The sequence below is a fragment of the Panthera leo genome, chromosome B1, assembly GCF_018350215.1.
Source record: "Panthera leo isolate Ple1 chromosome B1, P.leo_Ple1_pat1.1, whole genome shotgun sequence".
NCBI classification, from domain to species: domain Eukaryota; kingdom Metazoa; phylum Chordata; class Mammalia; order Carnivora; family Felidae; genus Panthera; species Panthera leo.
Window position 1 is genome coordinate 167,325,560 of NC_056682.1, and position 10,034 is coordinate 167,335,593.

The following is a 10,034-nucleotide window of genomic DNA, read 5'->3' on the forward strand; positions in this document are numbered from 1 at the left end:
TTATTAATACTTCTATTAAATATTGTACCCAAGGTTCTTGTCAGGTAAATTAGGCAAGAAAAATAGATAAATGTCATCCAGATTAAAAAAAAAGAAATAAAACACTCTTGTTTCATGGATAATACTTACTGGTTACAGAAAATCCTAAGGAATCTACCAAAATAACTGTTAAAACTAATAAAGCAAGGCTGCTTTACTCATTTATTTATGAACATCAATTTTCATTATATATACTAGCAATAAACAATCTGAAAATGATATTCATAATAGCATCAAAAAAGAATAAAATACTTAGAAGTAAATCTTATAAAAGAAGTACAAGGCTTGTACATTGATAAATACAAAACATTGTTGAAAGAAATAAAAGAATACCTAAATAAATGTAAAGACATTCCATGTCCATGGATCAGAAGACTCAGTGTTGCCAAAATGGTAACATTCCTGAAATTAATCTAAAGATTCAGTGCTATCCCTATCAAAATTCCAATGTCTTTTTTTTAATTTTAAAGTTAAGCATAACATTCATTTGGTTGTAACCAAACCAAATATGGGATATCTATATACACAGTAACTTAATAAATACCACAATTTTATGTTAAATGAAAGATACAAATAGAAAATAATTTGTGCTGGATGTTTATTTAAATGAACCCCAAGAACAGACAAAACTAATTTAGGGCAGTAGAAACCAGAACAGCAATTGCTAATTGACTAGAAGCTACCATGAGGTAACATTTTGGACTGATGAAAATATTCTTTGTTTTTTTTTAAGAGAGTGAGAAAGCTTGCGGACATGCACGCACAAGCTGGGTAAGGGCAGAGAGACAGAGGGACAGAGAGAATCCTAAGCAGGCTCCATACTCAGCATAGAGACTGATACGGGGCTCCATTCTACGACCCTGAGATCATGACCTGAGTGGAAATCAAGAGTCAGACGCTTAACCAACTGAGTCACCAGGCACCCCGGACTGGTGACAACATTCTATAATTTGATCATGGTGTCAGATACGTGTCTGCTAACATTTGTCAAAATTTATCAGCGTATATTTAAGATCTGTGCATTTCACCTTATGTAAATTATACCTCAGTTTTGTAAAAGGATGAAGCCAATTAATTCACCCTATGATCAATCTCCTGAATGCCAACTCTTTAGTTGTGGGCGGACCTTTTTCTCTCCTTTCCTGAATCTGACTGTGCTATTTCACAGGCAAATAAACGGACTTCCATTAAGAAAGCAGCTATCCCTCTATTGTTTTCACACCTTCTGCACCTGCCCCTCAGAAGCTCAGGTTTCAGACATTTTATGGCAGCTGTTTCACACTAAACAATAGAAAGAGGAGTAAAGGTAGAGCAAGACATGAGGACAGGAGATAGATGACAGTAAGCTCCCCTTAAGGGAAAACTCAAGTTGTCACGTATAAGACATCTGCAACGAAAAAGAAAATGCAAAGGTAGTGCCGCAGCAGAGGATGGCATCAGACAGCGTAAGAGGAAAACTAATCCTTCAAAAAGTTGTTAGGAAAGAGTTTTAGAAAATGCTTCTTCATCTGAAATCAAAAGAGGACTCCTTGTAACTTCTCTGTTTCCATGTGAGTATAGGAAAAATATCTTGTTTAAAAAAAAGCCTTTTTTAAGTTTTTACTATATTAAAATTTTAGGAACTCTTGGAGATTTTTAAAAATTCCCTTTCTAGATCCCCCATCTCCTTTTTTATAAAGTAAATTTGCAAGATTGATGCTTTTAAAATGTCTCAAACCTTTATAGCTTAATATAATATGTACGGTTTACACTATGTCACACTGTGTATCTTTTTATATCTTACTAGTTTTTCTTGTGATGAAAGTGATGGCATTTCTATTGAGATTTACTTTTACATCTAATTGGCAAATATATATCATACTTCACTTAGTCTTGTATGAAATGCAGCAAGGCTTTTTTTTTCAGATTTTTGTTTTCTTTTACTTTTTGAAACATATTTTTAGTATGCCCTGACCTGAAGAAACCTTATCTTTCAGAAATTCACACAGACAACTAAAAGATGTACTACATGTGCATATCGTAATATACTGCAACTTGGATATTTGGGATTTTCTTGGATGGCTAAACAACAAGGAAAAGTAAATTTACTGGGGCGCCTGGGTGGCCAGTCTGTTGAGTGTCCAGCTCTTGATTCTGGCTCCGGTCATGACCTGAGGGTCAGGGGATAGAGCCCTGTGTCAGGCTCTACACTGAGTGTGGAGCCTGCTTAAGACACTCTCTCTCCCTCTGCCCCTCTCCCCCACTTCCACTCTCTCTCTCAAATAAAAAAAAATTAAAAAGAAAAGTAGATTTACTACTTTGAGTTTTTTTTTTTTCAGGAGGGTAAACATATTTCACACTATATAAGCAGTATTTTGCTACAGCAAAGTCATAATCAGTCATCATTTTCTTCACTTTTTCTATGACAGTCTTTGAAACTAATAAGCTTTAATCAAGTCATCTAGGGATTGCTTAATTTGTTTACCATTAATTATGAGTAAGCCCTTTAATAATTTAAATGTTTTTTAAAAAGTTGGAATTTAAATAGTAACATTGAAATTTCCATACTTCTACTTTTGTTAGTGTTTGGTGCAATTTCAAACACCATAAAATTAAAAAAGCAATAAGTTGGGGGAAATAATTGCAGTAAATATAACAAACCACAATCGTATCTTCCTGAGAAATTTGCAGAGTTTATTCAATTTATAAGAGAATGAAAAATGATCAATAAGCATATGGAAGAAATGTTCCTCTTGAAACCAATGTATTTTAAAGTAGTATAAACACGATTTTTGCCTAACAATTTGACAAAGATTGTAAAAATGTTGATACATATTGTTCAATAGGATGCAATAAACTAGCTGGGGAAAATATAAATTAGAATAAGCTCTATTCAGGAATTTGGCTACATATATCAAGAGTCTGAAAATTTGTCATACTCTGTGAAATAGCAATTCCACCTATAGGGACTTAGCCATAGGAATAATTGGACAACAAGAACAGAGGATAATCATACAAATCTTGTAGCAACCTAAATGCCCAAAACTTGGGTATTAAAGTAAATTTAAAAGGTATTATTTTGGTGAAATGTTACATAATCCAAAAATCACATTTTCCAAGACTTCATGATATAAGTAAGTGTTCCTACTTCAATTCTAAGTGAAAAAGGAAAAAAAAATTAAGCTAAAAACAAAAACTAACAAAAACCTACATATATAGTTTACCAGCTTTGTGTAAGAGAGTGCGCTACCTCTCTCTCTCTCTCTCTCCCCTAGAAACTTCCGGGGGGGAAATGAATTATCCTCAAAAGATCACATTTTAAATCAGCACAGACTGGGTCAGAATACACATATGCAAATCTTCTGAAGGGCTAAAAGCATGCCCATGCCACCAAATGCCACCTGGGGAGAAGGAAGCCATCCCCCCCCCATACCTTCCATCACCAAAATTTACCACGTAATTGAAAACATTGGTTAAAATGGAGAATTAAAAAAATAGATAGATAAACAGACAAATATTCTTTCACCAAATTTCATATGACAAAGCCTAACCCTTATATATAGGTCTGCTGGCTGTAGCTCAGTGCCTTCTTCATGAATAAACCACATACAAAATAAAATATCTGGGGTTTCCAGTAGACTTCTTTATTTTTTGTTTTGTTTTGGTTTTTTACTGTAAGATCTTTTTATTTTTTTAATTTTTTTTAATATGAAATTTATTGTCAAATTGGTTTCCATACAACACCCCTTCTTTATTTTTTTTTCAATAACAACACCCCTTCTTTAAACGAAAGGACAACTTAGAGTCAGTTGTAAGGAATATTACTACAAAATCTTTTAATGTTTCTCATTCCTTTTTTTTCTAATCTTTTACATCTGACTCACCGAATCCTAATTTGACAAGCAATTTTTTAGTACATTACATTATCATGTATTTCCAAAGGTTTCAAGTTAGTTTTAAAAAGTACAGTAACTACATTTCTCTATCCACTTACATTTCATTAATTTACAGAAATTTAATTTTACTTTGAGTTACTTTATGTCAAAAATCTAGAATGTGTGGCATTAGCTTAGTGGAGAGGAAAGTGAAATAAGAGGACAAAATAATTACAATTCATTTAATGCTGTGCTAAATAGCTTGTTGAAAGAGTAACAAGCCTAACATACCTCCAAATAACTAAGTAAGCACTTAGGGAGCCACCAGGGAGCCCCAGAGCCATGATTAATTCTGAAAAATATGGATATTAGCTACAGCCCTGAGATTCACCATAAGAAACCTACAGATACAGGTATGCTTTGCTAACAGCATTTATTCTTCATTTATAAACAGTTGGTGTTTCTATTCTAAGTTCAGGGAAAAGAATTTAGGATATAATTCAGGAAAGCTGCTACTTTTTAGGACATATTGTTTTGGTTTTCGGCTTATCACTTTCAATAATCTCATAAATTGTTTCAATATCATACATGGTGGAAATGAAAAAACAGCATGTTCTCTCTCTTTGTAGCCCCCTCACCATTCCCCACAGGCAATAGGACCTTTAATCTAGCTGTTATATGTAATAAAAAAACCAAGTAGAGGAAAATAGAAGTAGTTGGAAGAGACAGAATGGAATCCTCACAAAGAAGGCTGACTGGACTTGCTCCACTCCTTTGAAGATCCCAAAAGAACACTTGCCTGTTCTTGGTTGATCGAGATGGGAGAGCCCAATTTAGGCTAACTACATCATATATAAAATAGCTTCTCAACCCAGGTACTTCAATGGTATATGTGTGTGTCACAAGTCATTGGTGGCTATGCATTTTTACAATGATTTTTTTTTTCACAATGATGACAAATTTTTCTGGACTACCTTTAGAAGAATGTCTGGATAGCAAACAGCCATAGAAGACATATATTACATCTGAAGCAGAGGGCAGATTTGTTTGCTGTCAAGTATAATATAGATAAATGTCTCCCTTTAGAGCAAAGACTGGGCAGGTTTGCTTGTTGCTATCTTGTAAGAGACTGGGGTTCCTCATACTTGGGGTTCCTTAGCTATGATACAAATACATCATGCACACAAGCATCTACCAGGGCCTACCCCTACATTGCTCCTGTGGCACTTGGCGGGGGTCAGGGCTAGTGGGTCAGATGCAAATTGAAACTCATGCTGTCTGCTATGCCAAGAGTAATAAAATCCTTTGTCTCTGACCAGAAGTCTCTTGTCTTCTGCCCATATCCATGAAACTTTGAGAGGCCAACTTGTCAGCCTGCAAGTAGGATAAAATCTCAAATCTTTCACAGTTCTTGATAAACTTCCAAATTTAAAACTAATATTTTGACACATATGACCTCATCTGCCTTTAGATAATTTCTCTATTGGTAATATCTCATAATGTTGCCAGTTTGACAATATATATGCATTGATTCAGAAGTTTCCTAACTTCCTATAGAAGTTCCCAGTATCATAACCTTCAAGTACTATGGTTTCTTTTCTGAAATACGGCTAGTTGGAAAGGCAAAAAGAAGAATGCTGATGGAATATTTTTCTGATATTATTCTCTAGCAAGAAACTTGAACTTTAAGAGGAATTATCTGTTCACTTTCATAGTGGACTTTTGTGGACTTTTTGTGGACTTTTAAATCTCCAGCATTCAGACAAAAGAAATGAAAAAAGAAAGGTAGTTTGGCCATCCTTATCTTCATCAACTGCAAAGGGACTGTCACCTGGCTCATACCACTGCAAACTCATCCAATTTCAGTTCCTTTCCCTGGCAAGCTGTGCCTGGTTCATTTTAAAGTATACAAGTACACATTGCCCCTGTCAAGACACACATCCACTGCTAAGATCAAAAAAGATTGGTTTGATGACATTTTAGCTTTTATTTCCCATATTCTTTGAGGGATTTAGCTGAACCTGGGGATAGGAACATCAGGATGAGGGATGAATCTTGTGGATTTGTCTATGATACGCTTTTACAAATCCTTGAACTGATTTACCTAGAGCCATAAATGTCTCACCCATATTTCTGCTATAGCATCCTAATTTATCTTCCTGATTTTACCATTGCCTTCTAATAATCTAGTCTACAAACAGCCACCAGCATACTTTTAAGCATAAATTGTATCATGAAACATTCTATAACCAAAATGATTATTTTGGGTACATATTCTGTAACTCTTAAGTGGCTCTTAATCAATAAATCTGTACAGTATATAAAGTCCACTTAGTTACTTTGGCATATATTTGGAGTACATACAAGAAATGAATATTGCTCAAGGTTAAACATTCTATGAGTATTTCACTGGGCTTTTATTTATGGCTGAGGTGAGCATTTTTTTTACACCTGCTTTCAAAACATTCCAAGGTGACATCATTATGCCTCTGCTCTCTGGCCAAAATGTGAGCCTCAACTATACATTCATCTAGATGCTGGGTCAAATCCCAAATTATATTTTAACTAGAATGTTGCTATTGCCCCAGATAGCTTCTGTACATCTCCATGCTGAGATAGAGGGTTTCTATTCAGACATGTGTCTTTATCAAGCCCCTAAACTTGAAATCTCCTTTTAGCCCCTTTAAAACACAAGGTTTGCACCTAATTAACAACTCAGAAAGGCTGTTTTCCAAGTACTTTTCAAAGAGTATGACCACAAAATCACAGTTGATCAATAGCTATCAAAAACTAGGTTGAACGAAACTATTTGTGGATGACTGAAGAACAGGTAGTCTATTCATTTGTCTATTTTAAAGTATCTCCCAGGATTGAGTTTGACCATCACAGAACACTGAAAATTTTGGCTTGTTCAAAACCTTATTGTGAGACAAATCCAATTTGGTGCTTAAGCCATTGTCTTCTTTGACATAAATTTTTTTTTATGTTTATTTATTTATTTTGAAAAAGAGAAATAGAGTGTGAGCAGGGGAGGGGCAGGAGAAAGAAAGGGGAGAGAATCCCAAGCAGGCTCAGTACTGTTAGCACAGGCATGGGGCTTGAACCCACAAACTGTGATATCATGGCCTGATATTGGACTGAAATTGAGAGTCAGATGCTTAACCAATTGAGCCACCCAGGCACCCCTGACATATTTTTTAAAATAATAAACCATATTTCAGAAATAATAATAGCTTATTATTATGTGTTCACTATGTGTCAGGAACTATTATAAGAATCATTTGCACAAGATTTCAAGTAATCCTCACAAAAATATTTGAATTAGATGCCATTGTTTTCTCTATTTTACAATAAGAAATCTGGACGACAAAGAGATTGAGTAATTTGCTCAAGGTCACTCAGACCCTATACCCTTAATGATTGCAGGAACGACTACTTCTGTAGTTATTTTCAGGATATAGTTAGGAATTTTTTTTTATTATATTTATATGATGCCTTCTCTATGAGGACCCGTGGAAGGAATAGCTCCTTCATTTCAGTAAAAATAAATGCTATTTTCATTTAGAACCAGAAATTATTCTTTATTTTTAGATATTATAAATTACATAAATGATTATTTATTCATTTTTGTATTGGTACTCAAAAGTTTGGACCTATAGCAACTCATATTTGAGAAACTGACAATTTTATAAACACACACTTTGAGTATTAGAGTCATCAAATTTTCCTTTTGTCTGCATTAAATATAAATATATGCATATATATACATAAAGAGAGAAAGAGGGAGGGAGGGAGGGAGGGAGGGAGGTGGGTAAACTTAGATGACTTCTCAAGGACATTTAGATAGTTGGTGGTAGTCAGGGGATCTAAGTTGTTGGTCTCCAAGTTTTCTTTCTATTGTGCTGTTCTATATTATTTCCTGATGGAGAAGGGGAAGATAAGTGAAAAAGAAAATTAAGACTAAACATGCCTCCAAAGATCCAAGTCAACCTAGAGACCACAATTGTGGGTTTTTTCGTGGTTAATTCTGAAAAACTAGTATCATTAACTGCAACTCCAGAGACTGTGTGTGTTTGTGTGTGTGTGTGTGTGTGTGTGTGTGTGTGTAGAAGGAGGAAGGGAGGGAGGAAGGAGAAGAGACAGAAAGGAATTTATTAGGTTATCTACTCAATTTTTAAAAATTATTTCTCTTATCACATTTTACGGTTAAGATCAATTAAGATTTCAGTAAAGACACAAGATCATTTAATACCATGTCTTCTCAGTCCCTGTAAGAGGATTTCTCTGTTATGCTTAAGTGACCATGGTTCATTCTCTGTAAATCCATACTTCTTACACTGGAATTGGATCACTAATGAGCACCTGAGAAGGTGCTCAATCCATGAGTCTGTATGTTACTCATGAGGCTAAGTGAAATTATAAATTTTGTTAATCAAATTTGTCTCTCAGCCAATGGTACAGGGGATACAGAGAGACTATGCTGATTATCAGTGGTTCTAAAAGTAAAACATACCATGTGGCCGAGTCAGGATGTATCAAATCATACGTAAATGAAGAGTGAAGAATGGTGTTATCAGGTAGGCACGGGACTTTACTTTTTAAGGAATGATCATGGAGTCCAAGTAGAATTGTGTTGTTCATTTCTGACCAAATATGAAATTTGTCAGCTTTGTATATAGACCCTCCATCCTCTCACCTCATAGAGGTCACATGTAGGCAGCTGAAGAAAAGCAAAAATAAAGTCTTAGAAAAGAGAGGTAGCAAGTCCAGAGAGAGAGACAGGCAGAGATAAAAATAGGCCAGGGGCGCTTGCGCGGCTCAGTCAGTTATGCGTCTGACTCTTGATTTGGGCTCAGGTCATGATCCTCAGTCATGGGATTGAGCCCCATGGAGCCTGCTAAGACTGTCTCTCTTTCTCCCTCTGCCCCTCTCCCTGCACGTGTACTCTGTCTTTCAAAATTAAAAAAAGAAAAAAGAAAAAAAAGAGGCCAATCCATACTATGTCGAGGCCTCATGTTTTGCTGATTCTCCCTAATTTCTCTGAAATAACTGGCATAACAAAGAAACAGAAAATTTTAATATCTTTCTAGAAAATTCTTATTTAACAGATTTGGGAATGTGCATTAAACTATTAACCTATATTTACAACTCATTGTGAATTAGTTTGTCAGACAATTATTTTTCCAGAAGCAAGAAGTTTCTTAACTAATAGTTGATGTAGGTTTAACCAAGAGCAAAATTCATCTCTGAGAAGGATGAGATTCCTATATAGTAGTAGGTCACCATTCAGGCAGAAAAAATGTACAAGCATATTGTGCATCTATCCAGGAGTCCTCAAGAGTAGATAAGGAAAGATGGGAGAATGCAAGATTTATGTATCATAGAAAGAATTGGAACAATTAGCTCAAATACCATCAGTTTCCTTCTCTCCAGAAACCACCAGACAATAATCCATTGGTTTCTCAAATTATAATTTTGGAACCAAGGATAAGTTGACTCTAATTTTCATCTGCAGTCCCAGGGAATACAGTCAACAATTCAAATGGGTCAACGTTTCATATCTGGACCAAACCACTATTACAACGAAAGACAAAATTTTGTAGCAATAATATGTCAACTCTCACTGTATCCATGTGAATGCATGAGGCAAGGGTTTCTAAAGAAGAGAGTTTTAACTAACAACACAATAGCCAAGTACTGTAGAATATAATACAACTGGCAAGTATAATCACAGCATACACCCACACTGTTCCTTTCTCTCCAAAGCAATTCAGGCAGGTCCTTTTCTTACCATGAGATTCTACTCAGTTCATTTAAATACTGTGGCTGCTAATAATATTGAGGGGAGTTTATTTATTTTCTTTTTTTTTTTTTTACATTTATTTTGAGAGAGCAAGAGTGCATGTGCATGTGAGTAGGGGAGGGGCAGAAAGAGAGAAAGAGAATCCCAAGCAGGCTCCACTCTGTCACTGCAGAGCCAGGAGCCTGATGTGGGGCTCTGTCACACCACCCATGAGACCATGACCTGTGCTGAAATAAAGAGTTGGACGCTTAACCAACTAAACCACCCAGGTGCCCCTTGAGGGGAATTTACTGTTCTTCTTTATGTTGATGGAAAAGTCAACAACAAATTCTTTTATA